The sequence below is a fragment of the Gnatocerus cornutus genome, chromosome 6, assembly GCF_029298725.1.
Source record: "Gnatocerus cornutus isolate USDA-ARS CGAHR chromosome 6, icGnaCorn1.1, whole genome shotgun sequence".
Lineage (NCBI taxonomy): Eukaryota > Metazoa > Arthropoda > Insecta > Coleoptera > Tenebrionidae > Gnatocerus > Gnatocerus cornutus.
In genome coordinates this window covers 18,225,972-18,251,881 of record NC_142238.1, presented here as the reverse complement: position 1 = coordinate 18,251,881, position 25,910 = coordinate 18,225,972, and the positions used below count along the sequence as shown (strand labels likewise).

At 39.6% G+C, this 25,910-nt stretch overlaps 1 protein-coding gene across 2 annotated transcripts in view; it reads right to left on the bottom strand.

Moving 5' to 3' along the window:
* Positions 1 to 25,910, bottom strand: part of Sema2a (Semaphorin 2a) — a 259,723-nt gene that overhangs the window by 52,992 nt on the left and 180,821 nt on the right. The gene's annotated exons all lie outside the window — the stretch shown is intronic.

The following is a 25,910-nucleotide window of genomic DNA, read 5'->3' as shown; positions in this document are numbered from 1 at the left end:
GACAAGGCAGTTAAAAATTCAGCAATTGTGTCGACGTGGAGAGAGGGAATAATTGCTCGTAATTTCTATCAGGATCAATACAAACAGACCATTCCACGTCGCGCCTGTCACGACACGTTAAAAATATAGATATTATGATATTAATAGAGGCAGTAGCATGAAAAATGTGTCTAGCCTGACAATAGAAGGGTAATAATCTGCGGGCGAGCGTCCAGCACACGTGCCTCTGTGGGAATAAATATTTTTCCAACTATCGAATGCGTGATATTCCAAATGAAGCTCCCCTTTGCAAAACTGTAAGTCGGCGAAATTTCGTTCCAATCATGATCCCGAGGACAATAACAGAAACCTTCACGCGCCGCTGGACGCCATTAAATTTCAGATGCAGGATATATGAGAAATTAAAATTGTCACAAATTCGAGGGGACGCTTAGGAAAAATATTCGATTGCTTTGCAAAATTACAAGTCTCCGAAATTTCGGACACGTCCGTTCCAATTATGATCCGGAGGACAATAATAAAGTCTTTCTGCTCTGCTGGCCACGGCAATTGAATTTTAGACGCGACTAATTACGTTGTGGGCTTCTCTTTATTTTACCGAAAAAACTCGTTGAGTCGACGAGTTTAATTAGTAAATCCACCCAAGAATGATTTTTGTGCGCTTGACCGTAATGAATGTAGCTCGCTAAAGGTAATTATGGTAATCAATAGAGGTGTGAGAAACACGAAGCGGTTGTGATCTGATGTACTTGAAAGGCTATTTTATCGTTGCTTCCAAGTCGTTGGTTTAGTCCGTCAAAGTGACAGTTTGGATCGAGGGAGAGGCCGTGAGAGCTTTCGGACACACGCCACGTTTCAATTCCAAGAGAAAATCCTCGGAAGAAACACAACTAATTAAGTTGAGAATGTAAATGTGTACAAGGTATCGTTCTTATCAAAGTAATTGTAGTGGTGGAGCGCTCATAACTCATGCAATCCGTGGATCCATTAGAAATGCACCGGGTTCTCTTGCACGTTATCTCCTGTCACGTGATCATTGAACACATTAGGAAAACGCTAGTCTGATACTTCTTTGAAATTACCAATGTAGACTGAGCTAATATACATAAAAGACGTAATTATTAGTCTAAACAGCGTTAAATACTGGGTAGATAAAGTATAAGCAGCACTTTTGCTTGAAATATGATTGTAGATTTCCAGTACATGCTACAGTTTTAATCAGAACAACAGAACTAGTTATGAAACCTTATCGTGTAAGTGGTTGCGGCGAAACGGCTCCTCGTACAAAATTATTCTTATAATGGCCTATTTAAAAGTGTGTAATTTTCAAGGCATAGTAATACCAGCTTACTAAAGCAAACAAGTCTGACCTATTCATCCACAAGGCTTATTATTTATTCATTCCGCCCTACTAAGGTACATGTTGTTTAAATTTAGAGATGGAGCACTTGTAATTAAATCAATGATTCGACATGTAAATAGCAGATAATTATACAAAAAAGTAGGCCAACCAACATGTAATTAGCGAGCTCACAATTTCCGTTTAATTTTTCTGCTTAATTCCAATTTATAAACGAATTTAACTTGGAAATGAAACAAGTACTTGGGGAAAATAAATCATCGGCGCATCCACCATTTTAAAGATTGCCGTTTGTCGAATGTGAAAAGTTAAAACCGGCGCCTCCACCATTTTTGGTCCAAGGTCTATTTCAGAATTTCCGATTACAAATTTTCTTTTTGGTGCAGTAACCGGTTTTAGAGGCCGTGACCTTGCGCCGTTATCCTCCTTCCATTTTAATTTCGTCCTGTCTACCGCAGCCTTAAAATTATTGTTTTAATAACGCAAGACTTTGAAAAATAGTCGTGTAGACGACATCAAGCCCTAATCGAGTAAATTGAGACGACAATTTCAAACAAATTGGATAACGCGGTTAACCTTTGTAGTAAACGCAAAACCTCAAGAGAGATCATATTTGAAAATAAATGAACACATATCGTATCGATCGTGGCAACACTTTGAAAGTGACGTAAAAAGATGATTTAATTCGATTTTTCGATGTCGAAGGTTCGAGGTCTCGTTGGATATTCAAAAAGGCGTTCGGAATATTTTCATATGTAAGTTGTGCCTTCATCAATCTTGGCGGATGGAGCGTTTCGCGCTCTCGGTCGTCATTGTGATTATGAAAATGAGGCAAAGAACTGCATCAGGTGCAATGTGGCTAATTATTGAGGATTAGTGGGCCTTTGTTGCGTTTTCTTATTCGCGTGCATGTCTGATTGCGTTCATGACTCATTCACTCGAGGATGTAATTGTGATTTACGATAATATAAAACATCGGATTATACGTCTGTTATGACCGAATTAATGAACGTTGCGACGAAATTAAAAATAAACAGAAGCGTCACGTACAAGTCGGGGCCTAATCCAGAAAATTCTATTCATGAATAGAAATAAAAACCAATGGTTTGGATACTTCCCTTTCTTGGCGGAGATCTCCTATTGTTTTTTCTATGCCGCTGCCAAGAACGGACTCTTAACTTTGCGGATCACTTGAATGGATCCAATCTATTTCACTGCTTCCATAAAGCAAAATTATGGACCGTCTTAATATATTAGACTGGATTACTTTTAGGATTTTATAGTTTGTATGCCCCAGTTCACATCACCGCCGGCCTTTTTATTAACACGAGATCTTGCAAAATAGAGCCGCCATTTACTCGATTTTTAACCGGGATAACTTTTCCATTAAACTTGAGACTTTTAGTAATTTAAAGAGAGGAACAAAAATCTAAATTATTTTTCTATCTTGGTCGCGCGGAAAAGGAGGGCTTTCCCGTACAAACGCTTTTAATAAAGAATGATTTAAGTGGCTGGCATATGAGATTGTCTAGAAATATGAACTTGCTATATTAACTGACGGAAAACAGAAAAATCCTCCGTTCTTTCTACTTAGAAAGACACCTTCTCCGCAAATGATTTTAAATTTTCCATCAGAACACGAGTCTGCGGCAACTTATCTTTTTTTAGTCTAGTCACCGCGTCGAATTAAACTTTTATAACGCACAAAAACTGGGTAAAACCCCACCGCGGAATTTAAATATTGATGATTTATGCAGACTTTTACACAACTTCTTTCGCATTACCCTTTTTTCCGTCTGCTTTCAAATTTGCTCCATTACGCGAAGAATCGCGCACATACGTAGAGATTTACGACAGGTATTTCAAAAATTGTAAGTCTAACTCGAGTCCGTTTATCATTTCAAACAGATTTTATAAGATATTGTGACCGTGAGCATAAATTGCGATTTTTCGTAATTCCAGTACATGGAATGAAGAGAGTACAATTGAAACTGGATTTACTGCATTTTTGCCTTTGTTATGGTCATTCGCACAAAGCGATCTCTCGTTGAAATGATGTAAAGCCAACAATCGGACAAGTTGCGGCGATAATAAATGAAATAACCGTAAAAAAGTACCACGGTAGCGTTTATGACGTAATAATTCGTATCGTTTGCCGTTGAAGGCTCTAAATCTACAGCGCAAGAGTCAGCTGTTTTATCGGTTCTTGTAAATTGCCGATTTGTGTAATAAATTGAGTTGTAATTTCTTCGACGCTTAGCTCTGGATAATTCTGGCATGCACACACGTAGATGTTACTTTGTTGCCGTTTACACGGTAACAGAAGGAGCATAAAGGCTTGGTGTGTGGGACACAGGTGCTCTGATTTTGCCGTAATGCTTCTTTATGCCGCGACTAAATACATTATTTGTGAGTTTATTGCCCAGATGCGACATCTTTATTCATTCAGCATACAAATTATGACATTAAGAACGTTTAAGGAGTTTTTCCGAGAAAGATCGTTCCGTCAAGAAATCTGAAATGTTTTTTTACCCCAATTCGGTGTGTTAACATTTCGTATCTTTTTCAAGGATCCGGAAGGCGCAACCCCTTTGTTTTTCCAACTCCCGCAAAGTTTAAGTCAACAAGCAACTTTAGAAGTTTTTGTAGACAGATTGTGCAAGTTTGCATGATGGTATTGTTCTTTGAAAACAATGTACATTACCGAACTTATTGTCTGACAAATTTTTATTACCGCGAAAGAATAAACTAACGTAACTCCAATTGTTGCAAAAGTCTTCTCGACACGAAACTTCACCGCTTAACGCGATCTTTATCGCAACAAAGCCTGTCATTACTGACATACCAAAATGGCGACGTATAGTCAACCGAAACATGCTAATTTCTACCGGTGTACCAATCATGTATGGAAGTTCACCGCAGAAAATGTGGCGTGATACATGAAACTGTAGAGATAGTGGTGGAAGTAGTGAGGTTTTTGCACATGCTCTGGCTTTGCATGACCAGAATCCATTCTCCAAAACCGCGTGTAAAGCATATTGAAGTCACGAGTTACGATACGGCTTGCTTTTGATAAGTCCAATTATTTTATTCCACCATGGAGACGTATGGCTGAGTTGACATTATCAATTGTCGCGTGTGTTTACAACGCATTTACTGATATCTACAGTCTTAAGCTGAGCTTTTGATTGCTGGATTCGACACTTTATCTGATAAACATAATGAGCTTGAATTAATCGCGTTTTCTGACAAGGAAAGGGCTGGTGGGGTTAATGCTTTATAACTACGAAATACACTAAGATATCATAATATTTTAATGCCATTAAAGTAATCTGATTTTGCTTTTATAACGTCAAATTGCATATATTCTAAGCGGTGCGTGTTCCAGCTGCTATTCTCAGCAGGAGCTCTGTTCTAAAAAGCTAAATATACCACGACTGAGAGAATAAGAAAAAATTATTACAACAAAAGGATCAGTACAAGATTGAATCCGCCAGTCACACCTACTTTTGCTAACTGGTTGTCTGAAACCGATCGTGGATTGAAACCGGTTGACGTATGTCCAGGAAACAGCTATTTAATCACACCGGCCATCTTCGTCGTGGTCATATTAAGTTGTTAGAATGCAGGGTGCATAAAATAGTAGATAATAAAACGAAATTAAGTCGTCGCGCATCCGGTACGCTGTGCATTCGTAACGTTTACCAAAGGGCCAGATGTTTCTTCTCGTATATCACGTAGCTGTTGTCTTAAGGACTGCTATAAATATAGAAAATACTCGTGCTCCCTTGTACGTAAATCGTTGCGGAAAAAAATCCGATAGACTTCCTTTGCTCGTATGATAGGAAAGTATAAAAATTGCAAGTAAAACTTGTTTCCTTTCGGAAGTAACACGTTTTAATAAAAAGCAAGTGAAGCATTTACCTTCCCGAAAGATAAATAAAAACGTAAATTGTGCGTAAAGAAAGCGTTTACAATGCCAATTCCTGCGTATACAGCAGGAGGGGAGCAAATTACAGTAGAAACTACCGAGATTTGAAAAATTATTTCAGAAATTTCAACGCAGTGTTGCGGTGACTATAAATTGCAATTGAACAGTGAAATATAAATTACTGCACAAATATTAATGTTTTCATTTAAATGTAAATCGAATGCCATTACTGAACATGTGTTATTGCAAAATTTATCGATACCGTTGTTTCCTCTGTTGTCACCTTGAATGACCCGATCAGAAACATGTGGACTATTCGCCGAAACCACACCGATTTACATGTGTAATGCCTGCATTATCTTTTAATTAAGCCCAACGTTTCCCTGATAAACTAATTAATCATTCGCGTTGCGGGGCGGCGTAATTATGCTGAACTAATCGAGCATGTTTTCAACATGTTCTGCAAATTATATCGAATTAAGTTGCAATATCTGTTTCCTACAGCTGGAATAAATTCAAGCTCTAGCAAGTGCATAAGCATACCAACTTCCGCATTACGAAAATTCTATAATCCGATGAAATTACCTTGGACGTGTGCGCATTCAGGACCAAATGGTGCACTCTGAAGTAAATAAACCAATAAATTGCGTACAATGTCTAGCAAAAGAAACAATCGTCTTTCGAATTTCGCGTGGTTCGGTCTTATGGCCTGGAAGAATCCGAGGCGCGCTACAGACCTCGAGCTCCAGATAACCAGAAAGTTGGAACTCTTTAATGGATTTTGCGAGTTAAATATGTTCGTTTCTCATCCCCAAAGTGGGGATAATCTTAAATTAAATCCAAATTTATAAGTGATTAAGATTTCTGCGGAACGGGGTTGACACGAAATACGCTTCCTGGACTTTTAATATTCTAATTCGTTTATTGATCGCTGTATGATCGCATTAGATAAAAATCAGACTGAATGTTGGCACTTCACAAATGGTGGATTTCCGAGCTTCGCATTTCACTCAAGAAATTGACATAATTGTGTAACATTACGTGTAACGTTGGATTTGGGCGTGTGTCATTCAAGTTTCAGATTCTCGTGTTTAATGTGTTTTGATGGTTCATACGTTCGTTTCTCATTCTACAAATGGCCCATAAAATTAAATTAAATCCAAATTTATAATTAATTAAAAGTTCGTGGAAACTCGCGGTTGACACGAACAGTTCCTGGGCACATGAAATAATAATTTGTTTATTGAATATTACAACTATTTGGAAAAGGTTCGTGAGTAGGACAAATGGGGTTCTGTGGACCTATTAAAATATTGATGATTGGTAAGAATGGTAAAGTTTGGTAACTATTCCTAAATATAGTGTGGAGGGATCAACATGACATGCGATATGTCGTGTCGATGTTGGTTTACTCCGATGAAGGAGAGTTTCCGAGTTGTAAATTGGACGACATTTGCTACATTTTCTTTTATTTCTATCCAATAAACAACTCATTAACACGTTTCGTGCATGTGAAAGACAATTCGTGTCGCAGGAATGCCGCATTTGTCGAAATCTCTAACAATGTTAGATGCACGTTACTTGGAGGAAATAAACTCCCGGGCCTTATTTATTCTCTTTGTGGCAATTGTGCCAGTAAGTGGCGCTCTTTTTCTCCAGAAGTGAAGTGCATTGACGTCGATTGTATCGCAATTTGTTTCGTCAGCACACAAATACAGAACGTTCGTGTTTGATATTCTCGGTATTTCGAATTAACCGAAACGTACAAGAACATGCATTTACAAAGAGAATTAATTCTGGAGCAAGATTAGTGAATGTTAATATTCTCTTGTTATGCGGTAAGACGAATAAAATATTCAGACCATCATATTGAGACTGAGTAGTCTGTATTATAATCGTATCTGCTTCGAGTGGTCTATTGTGGTCGCGCCGAGGAAAATTTCATAAATTCATCTTGAGAACTCCGCACCGTTCCCTTACATTTAGTTCGGTTTCGAATGAGAGGAAATTAAATATTTTGCAACATAATTAAATTCTGTATTTGGAACATCTGCTGCGTTTCCGTTGCGACGACTAATGTCTACTTTTAATATCGTCCGTTTTAATAACCAACTACTTTTTTCCCGGTAATAAACCACCAGCTATCAAATTCAATATTCAGACAGACAGATTTTTTCAAAATCGCACGCATCGCTTAACTGAAAATTAAATTCCGCTTGTGCACCAGACACAAGGAGGGTTGAATTGTTTGGCGGCGCTCTAAGCGTGATTGGAAAATATGTATCAGAGATTTGAAATTAGGATGAATGGCCCCGGTGCGTCATACGTTTCAGTTTACCATTTCACACAACCAAATAAATATCTCTGATGGGGGAAATTAACTGAATGCAGTAGACTCAGCTGACTGTCTCTCCGAACTAGTACGGTTTGTAATAAATATTTTACTACTTCGCGGTAATAATAAATTAGAATTCTTTCCCTCTTCCACACAGGGATTCGGATTAGGGGAATTATATATGGCTGGCACAGTCTTCGCAATGATCTTTCCACTTTGCTTGCACGGCTTTTGGCCTCATTCCTAATGGAATTAGATAATATGGTAAACAACCGATAACTGTAGTGGCAGAAATAAAAATGGAAATAAACAAATTTTTGTTACACATTGTACTTGTCCCCAGCCCGTCAAACAATAAATTGGAAGCAATTAATTAAAGACTATTCTGGTCATGACGTTGGTTGACTCTCCCAATAAATCACTCCGGCCTTTCTCCCACTGTCCGTCATCGGTTGATTTTATTGTCCTCCCAAACAGATTCGCCCGCCCATAAAAAGATAATCCTCGTGTTTTTTGCAGACAGTCGCGAACATTATGCAAGAAATCCTCATCTTCTTTGTCGCTCCCAATTACGGATTTATTCGTTTCTGAAAGCCCAGCACATCCATTGATGGTCGCGTTGTAAATATTTTATAGGGAATAAATCGCCGTGGAGGCAGGAGGGCATTGCCATTGAATTTCTCATGGGACTGACAAAACTAACGCCACTGCGGCTGCACATTGACAGCTACACAGGGCAAAATCCCACTCACGTGAATTTTTTATAGCATCCACGAGTTAGTTACAGTTGAATTAATTGAAGTTGCGACTTTATTTAAACAGGTGTGTGTAAAGCACGATTTTTTTGTCTGCTCATTCAAGTCGCTTTTTCTTGAATCTTAATTCAAATTAAGCAAACGACGGCAATCTGCTTAGACTCGCTGGAATCTCCGGATTTAAACGAAAATTAAACCGCCGGATTAACCTGAGACGTAATTGTGGAACAGGGCGTCCAACCTTTCGCTCGACTCGCCCTTAGGAAATTTATTTCGCACAGAAGGATTCCCGATGTCCTTCACATAATCCTACACGCTTTCCAAGCACGAGCTTGCGATTCAACACACGTTTTCGCCAAGCTTTGCCTCGTTAAAAATGTATTTATCTTGGCCTTCGGCTCTTTTAAATTTTCTTGCGGAGTCTATTTCTGGTATTGTCTTAGTTTTTACGTGGTTTTGTGAGACCGGAGAGATTCACATTTATTTGCATTTGTTACGTTATGGAAGTTGGAATTCAAAGGTAATTCAATATTTCAGCGCTTACACCTCACGCGCCGAGTTAAATGTTGGGATTTCATGTATCTCCGTAATAAATTTTCGCAATTATGTCTTGCTGAAACGGATAGAATTATAAATTTTTTCGAGGCGATTTGTCATTTTGAGTTATCATAATTTCCGTGATTATTTCAATTTTTGTGTAATTGCCGACGCTGTCCGAGCCGTAATGGGAAACGTGCCTGCAAATGTAATAGTTCTTAATTTCATCGTTAGGGGTGGAATCAGACGTGCATGAGCGGCCGCTTTCGCGAATTACTATTATTTTTCGAGCCAGTGGCTTATTATTGCCGGCTTCGAGTTTTTGTTTATTTATATGAAGCTGAGAAAAATGGAGCCACCTGTTCGTAAAATAGCCGCAAATGGTCGCCGTTTGTCTTTTCGCGCACCGCGAAAACAGCGGCCGCGTAAATCTGGGATATTCGGGGGTAAACTGTTTGTTGATTATTTTCGGGGCGACTTGTTTACTTCCGGCGAAAGCGCCAGGATAAACTGCCATTATATTGTTATTAATAGAATGACCCTCGTAGGACCTACTCGTTACTGTAATAGCTTTTACATGAAAAATTCGTGATTTATGTGTCAAGTATTAAGCGCTCGAATTACGGAAGTCTCGGTTCACGCATAAACTAATGCGGTACACCAGAACGGGCTATTTCGCTGCATAAAACGTACGGAAATTTATCTCCGGAAGCCATTCAGGTAAGCATTTTAACGTTAAAACTTGAACTTGTTTTATTCCACACAATGCGGAGATCTCGGGTGGATTATGTCTGGGGAATTTATTGGTTATTAATAAACGATGAAGTAAACCTGGTATTAAACGAAAAGCGCATCAACAGAAGCGGATGTTCGCTTTTTGCCGGACTATAACCACTTGATGCGCAATCATCATTATTGACAATGTTGCAACCCGGAAAACAGATTCTCAACCCCTTTCCACAAAGCCGCGGTTCTTTAGGGGATAAAATTAACAAGAAATACACGAAAGGGTCTACTTTCAAGTGTACAAACTTGAATGAGGTTGTAAAGTGAATTTTTAAGCCGCTTTGCGTGCCCTAATTTCCATCGCTGGCTTATACATCATTTTTTTCATTTTCTTTACTGGTTTTGTTAGTCCTTTCCCGGTCGGTAATGGTAGAACCGCACCTCTTTCACCGCCTAATTTAAATTTTACGCCACAAATCCCGTACGTAGTGTCAACAGTTTAGATCATGTTCGCACGAGGGTCAGAATATGAATTGTTAATCTCTTTGCCGAAACTTTAAACCTTCGTTATTTTCACACCTTTGGAACGTTCAATACTGACGGAACATCAAAAGTGGATATCCCAAGTGCACGACCTGCAGCGATCCCACTGAAGGGTGCAAATTCATGTCCAGCTTTATTCAGATGTCCGCCCTCGCTTATCGTACGCCGGCGGCGTAGGAAATGAAAGAGGGTTGGAAATCCGACATGATCTTGATGCCGACCCGCCGACAGAGGAATAGTCCCTACTAACAAGGTCGAATACATCACAGAAACGTGAGAGCACATCAACCGACTCTCTCGCGCACTTTTCTCAGTTCGATGTTGTAAGTAAACACGGTCACGACTGATAAAATTCGCCCTTTAAGTGTCTACCTTTTGGGGGCGACGCCTTCAAATCACTGCACACCTCCGACGATTATATCCCAAGTCGTTTGCAAACAGCGCGAGGAAAATCGGTCTGTACGTGTTAATAAAGAACAAGAATAACAGCCGGGGGCGGGGATATTTACTTTGATGTAATGATTGCGTAGGTATAGGCAATTTCTACCCTCGCAGTGTATATAAAAATTTGAGTAAACGGGAGGAAATGATTTTTCCTTAAACTACTTGTACCATTTCCATCTTCTCACTTTACAAACGGTTGCTTCGTCGGAGGTGATTTAACCCGTTAATAAAAGATTAATTGGATACGATAATCGAAAGTTCGATTTCTTGTCTTCATGTTAATAAAGAATAAAACCAAGAACCAGAATGTCGGCGTATTTCCTTTGATGTACGGACCGTTCATCCGGGCAATTTTCATCCCCGTTGTGCGTCTTGGGTCGGTCTCAAATAAACGTTAATATATGACGAGCCCCTGACATAACATTCTGTACCAAACTGCCCTTCTAAAATCCTCGGAAGCCCATGTGAAACAACAGATTATTTATCGCAAGTGCGTGCGTACGGTCCAACCCACAGCAAAGGTTCAGCTTATAGAAAATTACCGCACGGTTGAAAACAAAAATCATCTAATCATACCACCCAAGGGAAATTACTAGGGGGATTTAAATTTGAATCCTCCCGCTAATATGTTAACGGCGTTGCAAAATGAATATCGGTTCTTTGTAGGAAAAAAGTTCGATGGATTCTAAATCCGCGGATCAAGCGTGGTGATGGGATAAGTTAGTCAAAAATTACTTGGGGATGAATAAGATGTGGAGTCGGATTGATATCGAAGAGTTAAGAGGAAGTGAACTTGGAGATATCGTGGGTGGTCTAAAAATTGTGTATAGGTGTTCCTCTGCGGAGGTGAATGATAATCACTGCAACATAAATATTATCCATCGAAGGCTAACTAGTACCTCAACTAATCACACCAGACCACATGTTCAATAATTACTTCGCTGCATATCGAATCAGAAATACACAGCATGTCTCGTCAGACTCAAAGGTCGACGCTCTCCATGCAACAATTCGATTCTTCCTATTGAAAATATCAAAAGAACGTTTACCTTTCAAGGGCGCCAGGGAATATGCAAGCGAATACATCAACCACCCGAAACGTGTGGGCAAAAATCAAACCCGATACAGATAAGGAAACACAAATAAAACCGATTCCGTTGACTCGATAAAAACAAAAAACATAACTCCGTGGGATTTATTGTCAAAACCCTGTTTTATTCCACCGAATAGTGCCCATAGAAAGCGCCAGCATGTTTAATGAAATGACTTGATAAAATGCGGATAAGATCGTTTTTTGCCCGACAAACATCCAAAGACACTTCCAACGTTGTTGCTTTTCGACTTAAACGGTAATTTCTATTTAAATTTAAACATTATGCACGTGTAATCCGACCGGTTCTTTATAATAAACAATGCTTCCTATCGGCCGGAAAAATAAATATTTAAACTACATCTACTTGGACTCACATGGTGAGCCGAGATTCTTCGCGCTCGATATAAAACAATCGCGAATTAACACGCATCACTGATTTTACTCTACAACCGAAAGTTGTTAAATTAGCCTTTCATAATTTAATTAAACTTGACTGTCGAGCTCAGACTACCGACACTATTTTATTCTAACATAATGGCATTGGTAAACGCGGTAAATTTTCTCTTTCCGCTGACATTTTCAACGTTGTTGCCAAAGTTGCAATTCAATTTTAGAATCAAAACACAAAAAAAAATCTCGATTCAAATATGGTGGAGGCGCCACAACTAAAAGACGTGTAAAAAATTAATTTGAGATATACCTCCTTATCCAATCTATCACCTTTATTAGTTCCATTGCGCCTAGAACTTTTCATCCCTTGATGCATTTTTGATAAAAACCGACTTCGATAAATCAAAACGCAACCATCGATTTGTCATTAAACAAATGTTCAAAAGACAGCAAAATACGTTGATGAACTATTGATTGCCAGCAAACCTGAGAAGCAGCAGACTTTTAATGTTATTAAGGAGGGTTGTTGCAGTTCGATACTAATCTCCTCAGTTCTGACCCATTTATGTCCAATAGACAGCTCTAAATGTCATTGCAGTGAGAAGGGTAATTAGCCCTCGTTATCGAAATTACACTAATAACACCGCGAATTCAATAAATTGTCAAGTATATAATTAACCAACTAAATGAAGCACACGCCAAAAAACGATGACAGGTAGTGTGAAAACGGGCAATTAATTAGATTTCGTCGAATCATAATTCCTTTTTAGCTGTTCATTCCATCAAATGAAACCTTTTCGGGGTAATTTTTCCAATCTCGACCGGCACGCCGCATCAAAGAAAAGCACAAAATGAAAAAAGCGAAAAACTAGGATGTATCGGTCTGAAAGATAGTAATTTTCAAATTCTTTCTCCTCGGAAATCGTGAAGGAACTTGAATGCGTTCCCAGTTGGGAAACGTCGTGACACGCGTTTCTTATTCAGCCTCCCCTCTAACCTGAACCCTGTTATTGAAATATATTGGACGAAGAGAAAATCTATCGATAAATCATCCCCAACTCGATGGGTGGACACTTGTTGTGACAAAGAAAACGAGCAGCGCCGTTGAAGAAGGGTGCAGTCTGTTCCAAAAAGGGATCCATATATTCGCCCCGACGATTTTATCTCGGCTGAATATCTGTGAATTTAGCGATGCTATCACGTCTACGCCCAATTAAAATGGAAAAAATCGAAGAAACAATGCTAGTGGTATTTCAGGAACCAGTTTACATGAGTCGAGCGATAACGCACAAATTCCGAAAATGTCAGTTCACCGGTGAATATGCGTCGTTTTGACCATAAAAGTGTAATGCCATGTAAACAGAAAACGATTTCGTGTTTTGAACGGAGGTCAAAAATAACGAACAGAAATATAAAATTGTGATACATAATGTATTTTTCAGTTACTCACGAACCCGTTTATCGCGGTGAAATTAATTTGTGTGTAAAAACACGCGGTCTTATCAAACGACATGCAACTAACCCCATTTCGAAATTTCGAAAGTGGGACAAGTAACACAGCATTTCGAAAAATCCGCAACGCTTTTATAAGTATGAAAATAAAGACGTGCTGCAGTACTACAAATAATGGTTTCCAAGCACGCCACGACTGTCTAAATGAAACTAATTATGATGTTTAAAGTTTAAATTTTCTCGAGACGTTCGACTAAAGCTCAATCTGACGACTATTAATTTGTGCAATTCATGACGGATAAGCTAAAAAAAATTCTAATTAAGGCAGTAATAAGAACCTATTCACAACGTCCTTGTAATTAGACTCCTCGAATACAACTTGGCCAGAAGTTCTTGCTCGCGAAAATTACTTGAAGATCTAATTGAAAACAGTAATGAAGAGAGAATAAATGTCACAGTCCGGGCGAGGAATTAATATGTACAAGAAAAATATAACCCCGAGGAAAACTTACCGTTAAACGAGTTTCGTTTCGATGCTGCTCGGAAAAATTCAAAAAATGAAATATAACTAACTACGAGTATAATTTAACTTACTCGTAGTTTGCACTCTTACAAGTTTGCATTATTTTGTGAAACTTAAACTTGTTCATGAATTATTTAGCGTGTGCCGTTTGTAAGTTGGTTTGCCGTTTTACTAGCTCTTCCACTGCTTATACAGAAATTAATATCTCTTTTTGCTCGACCAGCAAGGCGAGAATAACAATGTTATTTTAAGCTGAACTAGTTGCTTCGCTAAAAGAATTAAATTCGTCCTCAAAACGGAAAAATATTTATTCAGTCCTTAAAAGGACTCATAATTGAATTAAAACAATCTCAGCGGCGGAGCTTCGGACTACTGCTGTATAAAGTGACCAACATAACAAAAATAAAAATAGCTTAAGCAAATTCCACGGGTATTAGCACAAATGAATCTGTGAACCTCAAAATTATGCCCAACAAATGTGAAAAAATAAATGTTCACTCAATTTTAGTTTTTGAATTTTGATTATTCCGGCAAATACGCGACTGTGACTGCGTCATCATTTTCACTTTGTGAGTCAACTGTTCGTCTGCCCTTTCAAGAATTCCCCCACAACTATAAAATTTTTACGTGTGGGAATTTGTAAGAAATTTGGCGCCGCGGTATTTCCTTCTCCACCTCTGATTCAGCGATCAAAAATTCCAAAAAGTAGATTATGTAAAGCCCTTAAACCGCGTTTTTATTAGTCTCGGGAAGAACTGGTGAGCAGAGCTACTCGACTGCGTGATTAGCATCGCGCACTGAGGCACAGGAATGAGTAATGGCGTTGTAAATTAAGAATGAGATCTGACGGCCGCTAAGTGCTACCGCCGCCCGATTCCGGGAGCTATCGCAACCCGGAGTTGACAAGTGACAGTTTCCGGAAGTTGTCACCCGTCGCGTCGCATCGTCTGCGCATCTACTATCGCAACGTTATTTGTTAATTTGCACAAGAAGAAGACGCGATTACGAAATAACTTAAAAAGAAAGTTGAAAAGATGAGGAGTTCTTTGGATGCAATATACGCCAATCAAAATCCTATTTATTTTGTCGGAGAGTCTTCGTGAAGGATCCGAGAACGTACCTGCAACAAAAAGAGAAATATATGAGAAAATTTGTTGAAGTGTAAATTTGGAGATTGGTAATAAAATATATTTCACGGAACAAAAATCGCAGCGTATGTTTTAGATACAAATAGCGCTGCATAGGATGGCTTAGGAGGTCTTGGCTCCAATATACTCACTCACGCACTCAATCAAGCAGAAAGTTTACGTCTGATTTCACTTGAATAATAGCTCAATACTCACAAGTGTTAAAGTTCGCGAATCGATTTCGGAGAATTTAAGAGGTCGCGCGGTGGAAATCACGCAGCCGCTTCCAAAGATTTGAAAAAGCCAATAGGCCGAAGTCGACGCCGTCGGAGATAAGAAACTGCGAGAATTCATTGTGATGCCTTTGTAATAGAAAGATTAGGTTAGAATTGGAAGCCTCACGAAACAAGATCTTCGTCGGAAAGAAAACCAAACTCTGACGTCCCACTCGATCGAAAGATAACAAGTAAATGAAAACATCCATTGATCATGGATCGACGCCGCGTCTTGCATCTCCGATTTCCTCCGAATCGAGCAAACAAAACTACATCTTCAGTTCAAACACTCTTTTTTCTATTAATTCGCAGCTAGAACACGTCCATGTGTCGTCTTAAGACGTTGCTGTATGCAGTCTACATCTTCACAATCCGTGCCCCTAGCCAAATGTCACGAGTCGCGTACTCTGCCGCCACTCTATCAGGATTCCATTTGCCTCCCTTAAAACCCACCCCACGAAATCCCTAATATTTTCTCCATCATCCTGAATCTTCCTAATGGACTCTAAATGGATGCGACTCGTATGACAGCGGGCAAACCGATGCTTCTTCCCTCGAGACCCTCGGCGCAATATCCAATTAAAAAAATAAACTATTAAGTTCTTAGGTTACAGCCGCTTTCAAGATCGAAATTCACCGCTCCCGCCCTTCATTAAAAACGCAACCCTAGACCGAAATGCACTCTTTCAAAAACCAACTTAAACAAGACGTGACGGATTTCTAATACAGAAAGTAACTTCGCTTGGTTTGAATGGTTCTAGGTTTTGGTTTTCAAGTTCGAGGCCGGTATAAATGTTGCGGTTCCAATTTATGTGAAACCAGTGGGCATTACCATCCGCAAAGACCTTTGCGTCCTTTCACTTCGAAAACAAACGTAATAATGAAGTTGCGTCCGAGCTCGAGGAACGTTCTGGCAGAGTGATTCAGCAAATACAACACTAAAGCGTGATCTAAAAGGGAGATACCCTTAAATCAAAATCAAGTTATCTCTAAATGTTAACTGGACCGTAGTGTTTGGGTTAGTTGTAGGGATTTAGCGGAAACCACTAGCGAAATTCGGTAATCTATACAAATTCAGGAACAAAGTACAATACCTTAGCCCAAATAATCTAACTAAACTGCTAATGTTTATATTAATGGACGTTTCGCTTGGCACAAATAGAATAAAGCGAGACGAAGAGAAAGTGGGTGTTGGACGAGGTAGTATTTATGTGCGTACCGAAAGAAAAAGAATTGGTGATACGTCTGAATACCGTCGGGTACAAGTCGGTCACAAAGAGCAGATAGATATTGGAACCAATTTGCTCTACGACGTGCTCGAGCTATGGCTTGGCGTCCGGCTAAAGTCGATAAATCCTGTTTCACGGCACTAGGTCGCGTTTTTTATCGCACCACGACGTCCATATTGCTTTTTCTAAGATGCACTATCTAAAATTAATTAAACTTCGCAGGTCCGATAAAGGCGAGACACCATCTGCGCCGTCACCGTAATAAAGGATATCAATAAAGTCAAAGAGAAGAAAGTAATCCCACTTGATCAGGATCCGCAATTTTTCACAACAATCACGGATGCAATTTGAAAAAAATCCTCCGAATTGCGTGTATATTTCAGCATCATTTGCATTGTGATTGCTCTTTAAAAATGCCGCGATTCCATCAATCTTCACAATATGACTTGTCAAAGGGAAGCGAACGGTGAAAATATCCCAGATTTAATTTGTATGGTAAAATTCGACGCGTTTGCTTAAAAGTCGAAGGATACTTTCGGCCCAGTAACGAAGCTACGCAAATTGAATAAGCACGAAGTCAACTAATTGAAACGGTACGCGAGAAGGGAGGAACTCTTCGAGCATGTCGTAAATTAATTCCGCAGCTCACAAGCAACTCAGAAATCTCACTGAGCATGGTAATGACAAGTTATAAACCGCCAATGTCGTCTGCAACCGCACAGGCCTGGGTAAACATGACAAGACAGAGTTTAATTAAGTCCCAAAACCATCATTGTTTTAGAGTCGCTCGTAATTATACATGTACTTGCACCTCCGGGCCGAAATTGAGCCTTCGGACAGCTCTTTAGGAATTGTGTGTTGACTTTCGGGCTTTGATCGACCGGAAACTATCCTTTACACTAAATACCAAGAATTTTAATATGTTTGCGCAAGAACCACCTCAGCGGTTTAATTTAGAAGCCGTCAAAGTTTTTACGGAAGACACGACACACACTGGTTGAAAATCTAATTAAAACTAAAGCAATTTCACAGTGTTGCATTATTACGTGAATGTATTATTTTATCCTGAAAAAAGCGCGTGATCAAATGAGGCATTATGTGAATCGCTCCATCTCTCCGGTCGAAGATTGGCGCAAATTTAATCAAGTCTTTTTATTTTTGTATCGCCCAAGTGGAGGATAACCTTCAAAACTCAATCACAGTCAACGATCTGTCTTAGGAGTTGATGGTAAAGCTATTTAATCCTTGAATTGCCGCCGTCTTGAATTCTATTCCAGGATGGTAATTAGGTTCCCCACAAAACCAAGTTTGTTGTTCAAGATCTAGTCGAGTTTACTTGACGTGTCGCTGCAACTTCTGCACCCATTACTGACTTCCCATTGTGTAATTGCTATTCTTATTAAATTACTTGAGCTCGTAATGGTTGCTATTGTCTGCACGTGACAGAAAATAATTGCCTGTTTATGAAGTATGAAGTATTTGAGGATTTACAGTAGCTTCTTGTAAAACGATTGAGGATTTGGAGCGAGGGTATTGGCCAATTATCGTTGCTATGGTATGAAAGTAAGTGTAATCGAGTTTTTGTGCGAGGAAAAAATTCGTTCCAACTGCGATACCATAATTCGGGACGGAGCTTCTTCAAAGATTACAGAGAGAAATTCAATCAAGAAATTTTCGTTGGAAAGTAGACCTGAAATTTCGTCGATCGAGAGATCCGATATTTACTTCTACATCTGGGTCTTCAATAATATGCTAATTTTCCAGAGTCGATTTAAGCATATCAATCAGATTTGATGTGACCTTTACCGTTGACGTTTTATTGCGTAGCGTCTCTTCGCAACTTCTTTAATCCACCACTATTAGTCCCACGTCGCCAGAACACGAAATAAAATATCGATTTCGATACTCCATACTCTGAATTTATTCCTAAATTCCTAACCGTCCCGATTCTTCCGCACCTTAAATTTAAACTTGGCAGTGCTCAGGATGGAAAACGAATAAATAAAATTTTCCTTCTTGTGATCATTTTTCAAGTTTAACGTCAAAATTGTCTTGTGGAAACTGGCTGACCTGTGTCCCGCTCCCAAATTGAATTCCGAAGTTGGAGTTCGGTTCGTACGTTTTTGATTTCGTTACGTGGTTCGTCGGACGAAAGATCGAACTCGCATGGTGCACAATTTACGCCTCAAAGATCGCCATCGACACGGGCTCTTCGGATATTCAATTTCTTTCACGCGTTCATACACGTAAATTCCACGGCGGATGCCAGACAGGAAATCCTTCCTCGGACAATCTTAAACCTGCAGCCAAAGGACCATGCGGGTTTCGGCAACGGAGATTTACTGCACCTTTGTTCAGCACTTTGCACAAGAGCAGCGAATATCTTCACCGAAAGCATGCCATCAGCAGCCATTGTTCCACGAAAACGTATGAGGGCAGTTTTATGGAAGCCCCTCATAAACCACGTTTAAACATCAATCCAAAAAGCCAAATCGCAGCTCAAAATCTTTAAAAACTCTCGATTTTCCTCAGGCTCTGAAATCTGAAACCTGGCGGTTTCTCATGAAGACTTTTATTTCAGGGGTGGGACAATGAACAACGTCTGCCATTAGACATCAATTATTCCGCCTTAACGGCATCCCCGTCGTTCCCACATTGGATTTCGTCATCCTGAACCTTAATTTTGGGCAAGTGCACGCATGGGGACGGTCACATCGAATGCAATAATTATGAGCGGCCTCCGTTCTGGTTATCTGGTTTACCAAACTACCGTAAAATCAAGCCCGGCCATAATTCGATGCCGTCAGGTAAACACGCCACCGTTAGGTCCTTCTAAGACGTTACCTTAATTATCCTGTGCCAGCGGCGCCTCGTCTTTACCCAAAATTACAGTATTGTGTGTGTACTTTCCACCGTTCGACTCTGAAAGCGCAAATTTCATAGGCAACACATCATGCAGAAATGTCTGCACGGTGTACAAAAGCATTGCGCTTTTGAAAGAGAAGACACGTTGTCAAAATTTACACCCTTTGGACCGACACTGGCGTTTGAAACAAAGGGTAGTTCCGGATTACACGATGCGATTTGGGTGTTTTTATTATGCGGACGAGGTCGCCCTTGACGATTGCTTTGTCGCAGATGGCGAATGAACGCATTGATTGAACGTAGGAGTTCCGGTTACCTTACGAAGGGTTAGAGTGACACGAAGACGAAGAATTCTTTGTTTTATTAAACTCCTCCAAGGGCCAAGTTTGGACATTATTCTTTTCGAGATAATTTGGAGATGGGCCAAAGACGTTTACAGTTTATATACAAGATACTGAAATTATATAAATCTTTACTTTTGTCACACACAATTGAGTTTATTGAGCGATAAACTTGGGAAGAAGAGTGTTGAACTTTATCTTAATCGCGTCTTAACATATCTCGTAATCTTCGTAACGCCTGCTGTTAACATCCCGCTTTCTTCGAGACAAATCTCTGTCAAACAATGTTATGACATCCGCAGTGGCGTTTCACTTTGATTACAACTTTTTACAACCGAAATAATTCTTGCATTTGTGTATAGAAAAATTAATGATACTTTTATTGTCAAAGAAACTTGTGTCGTTTATCCTCATCTCTGTTTTATCACGTGGCGCCTCTCATGTTTATTTTATGGAACATTCCGACGAAAGAACAAATAAAACAAAACGAAGTAAATATTTAAATATGGCTGCAATGCTGACTTCACAAAATGTACATTTTTCATTCCCTCCTAAAACAAAACTAATTATCAGAGAAGTTCGTCTGTGCGAGCACCTGAAAACCAATCTAAAAACCATTTGAAATGTGATTGATAAAGATCAAGCGATTTGCACATGTCAATAACAACACAGTGTCACCTCTCAATAATTCAAATTTGAATGGCCATCACACGCAGCGTTATCTACATGGAACGAGGGGTTGACGCTGGCTGGAAGCCGATTTAGAAATTATCACATTATATTGATAATTTCCTCTGTCAGAAGCGACATATTTCCAATTTAAAATGTCATTATCGGTTTTATAATTATTAAAAACGCTGCCTATAATAGAACGAATTTTCAGGTGCGCTGATGACACAAGAGCGAAATATTCCAACAACGGAATTCAATAAAAACTGATAAGGATGAAATTTTTATCGACAGGCACGATTTTTCGACATGTTTGGGGTAGAGAGAAGATTTAGGTTTGTACATCACGGAAAGCATCTGGTATCGTCAAGGGGCATGTAATTATAGCGACAGATGCGGAGGATTTTAAATAATGTACTAGTAAGTGGGGTGGAATTTATAACATCCGAATGAAATCTCCTGTAGGATGAGAACGTGATTGATTACCAAAGTTGGCGGATATACCTATAGAACGACATCGAAATAATGAAACTCCCAAGACGAACAAAGTGGCGGCCCCCGCGCAGGTCCTTGCGGTTCCCACCAAGAATGTTAATAAAGACATGTGTTTTTCCACGTTGAACCCTCATCTGGTTCCTGTTTGCTTCAACTCCACATTGAAATGCAAAACTGTTCCGTTCCAGTAAGTTGAAACAACTTAACAGTGGCCAGCTTTGACAGCAACGCAGCAAAAGAAGGCTTGATTGAACGGTCTAGGTTGGAGAAGTCTCGACCCGAACCCTCACACGTCACTCAGCCTGACGTGGACTCGCATTGTATACACATCCTAATCTCATACTAACAAATCATTCCTTTGTACTAGTTGCATGTCACTAGCACCAGAAAACAATGAGGATTTTCCATTAGGGATTTGTAGTGCATCCGGGATTTTTCAATTCCAAAGCGACGTCCGTGTTTATGAAAATAAATAACAAGAGACGGTCTGGAGATGTTAAATACAGATATGGCGTTCACAGAATCCACTGGAATGGAGACGGATGGCGGCGGTAAGTCAGCATGATGCAGTGTGCAACTGTGTTACGCAGATAAGGTGAGGATAGATTTAAAAGCTGCTCGACCGTAAGATCACTGACAAATATAGAAAATTCGAGGAGAGTGCGGACGGTGACAACGAGAAAATGGACATTAGAAAAAATGAAAGCTATTAGCGCATATTCATCTAAAAGCAGTTCTGCTGTTGCAGCTTTGAGAGGATTGATTACCGTTTAGGACAACTTTTAAATAAAATTTCCGAGTAATTTTATGACGTTTGATTGCGGTTGCTTTGAAGCAGCTCCCCTGCAATTGGAGTTGATTTAATAACGGTTGAAATGTACAAATTCGATATTTGTGCTTTTCCCGCGATGTCTTAAAAGCTTGGCATAACTTTTAAAGCATTAGACCATGAGTCAGAGGAGCACTCAAAAAAGAACGTTGTCTGTTATATTGAAAAGTTTCCGAATGTAAATTATTAAGACTTTTATAAATTTCCAATGTTCCTTTGGTAATGCGTCTTTACGTCCGGAGCATTTCGTTCCGCCGATTGCTCAAACAATACCGACTGCTCGCTAAAGTTGAGCGCGATTGCTACTTTTGTATGAGCCATAAACCAGGCAGAATGAATCGAATTTGGCAAAAGAGTTCACTTGTCTTCTATCTTTAATGGAGACTTTTAAAGAGTGGAACTCTTAAAAGTCGCCGCCAATGGCGAACGACGCGACCTCTCCGGAAGCTCAGCGAGTGCCAAAGTTCACATGAATTTTGCAGACAACAATAGATTATTTTTTTGTCTCTTTATTTAAAGTCTTGATGAAGCCACTTTTGCTCTGCATTACAGGCTGTAAATTTTCACCGCATTTCGTCCTTTGTTCACTACTATTGTCTCTCGGATGCATAAGGAGCGAATTTATTTGCTAGCATGTCTTCTTTTGGACCGAATTTACTCTTATAGATCCCACTATTCCGAGAATAAAAGAGACGAACACAATCAAGCAAACTAGATCTGGAAATTTGAATAACCTAATAAGCCGTATGGTTGTCACTGTCAGGACTTGCTCGTCGAGTAAAGTTTTTTATTAAGTTTGCACCGTCAGATTGTTTTTTCTCGCGCAACAACATTCCGTCATTATTTTATTACAAGATTACGAAAATAACGCCTCGAGGACGCTTCGATATTCTTAAAAACTTGGCTCATCTCGGCTTATACTTCAACGGCTTTTCAAGCTGGTACCGATTGCTTTCTGACTTACGTAATGGTATTGTTATTATCAAACGTCGAGCAATAAAGACAAAGCTCTGACTTTATAGTCCCATAACTAACTAAATAATCCTGCATTTACTCTTTCTTCTAAGGCCCTTGAGAGCCATTATTTATTGTAAAAAAGAAAAACTTTGCACTTTTATTGTCCTTTCTTCTCCTCAGCTTATGGGCGATAAACCATTGCGATTTAATCTTGTCTTTGATTTAATCAAAAGTAGGAACGTATCTACAGATTCCGTATTTCTTTAATTCATGGTCTGTCGCGGTTGTTACCCGGAGCGTAATATCGCCCAACTACTATCCTTAATTGCACATTGTAAATTGTTAAGGTGAACAGGTGCAGACATCATCACTTCGTTTCCCGTAGTGTATTCTCCTGATCTGGTTCAGCTTAACAGTTTCGTATGTGTACACGTTGAAAATTGGATTTGTAATTGCAACAGAGAGAACTGACTAAGCGCCGCCGCTGCCGACGCGAAAAAAATCCAATCGCACTGTTCGGTTTGTACAAAGAGAAAATTGAAAATTCATCCGAGTCCGCGTTAAATATGAAATTCATCAAAAATTTCGGGCTGGAGATCGTCGAGATTAGTCCAGATCCGACGTCCGATATGTGTGTAAATTCCGTCGACGTGGGAGTTCCGGGCTGCTACGGTCTCCTGGAGGTCTTGTAATTTCACGGAGACAGGACGGCAGGTATCCAGCCGACGATGTTCATTACAAGAGCATATCCAAAGACACGAGTGCGCTTGTAACCGAATATCTCCCGAATTAAGGGACTACAAGACCTTGTAAGTTAAACATGATATAGTGCATCCCATTTCCCTTTCCATCGTTTGTTAAATAGGTTAGTACGTAGCACAAAGATCAGAGAGCATCGTTCTTGAGCGCGACCACCGGCCGGCCAAGGGGCTTAATTTCATCTGCCTAGGCCTCATTCTCACCAAGCGCCATTAAAGATTGAAAGGGGATATTGGAACAGAACTTTCGTAGTGATTTCACTATCAAAAAATTCAAGTCAATTTCGGTACATGTAATTTATCCTTTTGTCATGGTGCCAACTGGCGTCAAGGGTGCCAACCCTTGCAGACTCCCATGGCACCGGTAGACTGATGGCGATTCATCAAGGTAGGGGTGCAATGGTGGCTATACCAGCCACGAACACGTGCATACATCAAGCGCCACCACACTTTGTGACAGATGGCCACCACAGTCGCTCTCTACGCCGCAACCCCATCGCGATCCGCTCGTTAAATATGTCCAGGACGCGTCGTTCTCCGACGTCCATAAACATCCTCCACCATACAGATTTAGTCATTAAAACCGACGTCACTACCTGATGTCACTGCGGAATTAATCCTCGCACTCGAAATTGTGCTACCCGATGACGACTGCCTCCAACATCAATCGATTCACACTGTGATGGAGAAGGACATCAAGAGAATGACATGATGATGATACCGGGATGATTTAGAATGCCCGCAGTGAAAGTTTTTCACTCTCGGTTGTCAGAGGGCATAATGTGAAATGCGGCCACAGCTTTCAGTCACAGATATTTAAATTTTTGAACTATGACACGATTTGTTATTAAATAAATTAGAGGGTTTCTAAAAATAACTGATTTATAAATATTGCGCTAATGAGGTTTTTCAGGATGAAGTGCAATTTGTTTCAGATCTCTGGTCCGAAATAATGTGGTAAATAATTATTATTATCCGACAGAACTGCATTTTTCATCATTATCGTCAAAAAGGCTCTAAAATATTAATGCCCATCATATCAATGCCAATCAAACATGATGGAAGAGTATAAAATATTCCAACTATAAATGTTACATTTTAGTATCGACATGTCCAAAAAAATCGGTGAATGGCTCGTGTGTTGAATAAACTATGCTCTATGGAGAATACAAAGTGCAAGTCTGTGAGACAATTCTTTGAGCAGCTCACGTATGACAGCCCATCATTATTTCATTAGAACTTCCGCTTTTAAATCACCTGAAACTATCCATCTTGTCCAAGTTGTAGATACAATCTACGATGGTCCAAAATGATGGCACGTATTTCCGTGCCACCCTGTAGAAATAAATCGCTATAAATCTGTCGCCCGACAAAAACTGACTGGGTTCCGATCCGAAACGGCGAAACTTTGCACAAAAGATCGCCAAAGCAAACTATTCCTCACAACTACCATTATGACCGCAGTGACCATTAAATGTGTTCGAAATGTTGGGAAAAACAAACGATTGTGGCAAAGTAACTTTTATAAATGTACTGGAACCTAACAACGTGAAATCGACTCAGGAGGCGAAACGAGAAATAATCCGAGAAGACGTAGGTTACCCATCAGTGTCCCAAACTTGAGATTTAGTGGAGGCAACTTCTAATACAATTTCATGAGAGATTGCAATGTTCCGCAAGTTTCGGGCCCCGGTGTCCACCACGATTTCTTATTAACATTGTTGTTATTGCCGCGTTGGCCCGTTGAAAGGGAGATAAAATAAATGTGTCCGCACAACATTAACGTCGACACTGTAATGAATGCGTTGTTAAATGTTTTCTTAATTGGCTACCATTATCTGTAAAGTGATATGCTTTAATTCCAGGATAAGCGCCAAATGATGCGCCGACTGATTCGGAATTTATAGACGCAATTAGTTCAATTTTTCAAGAAATCAGTCTAACATCAAGCGTTGCGCAATAAATCACCTGTTCACATCTAAAGAAGCACGCTGTTATTACGCTCTATAAAAACGTTGTTTTTGTTTTATGATCTCTACTCCCCTGACATTAAAATGCAGCATGGCGGAACATAATGAACCAAATAACTTGAATAAGTAATGAAGACGATCGTATGTCAATTTCAACCCCAAAAGCACAGGGGGGATAAAAAAGCAGACAGATATACATCACAAACTAGTTACGCCAAGCTGCTCCCAACTTTGAAATTAATTAAGAAACTAAAAGGTTTACTGTTTCATGTATTAATTAAAAATGCAACTATGACGCTACCTCCA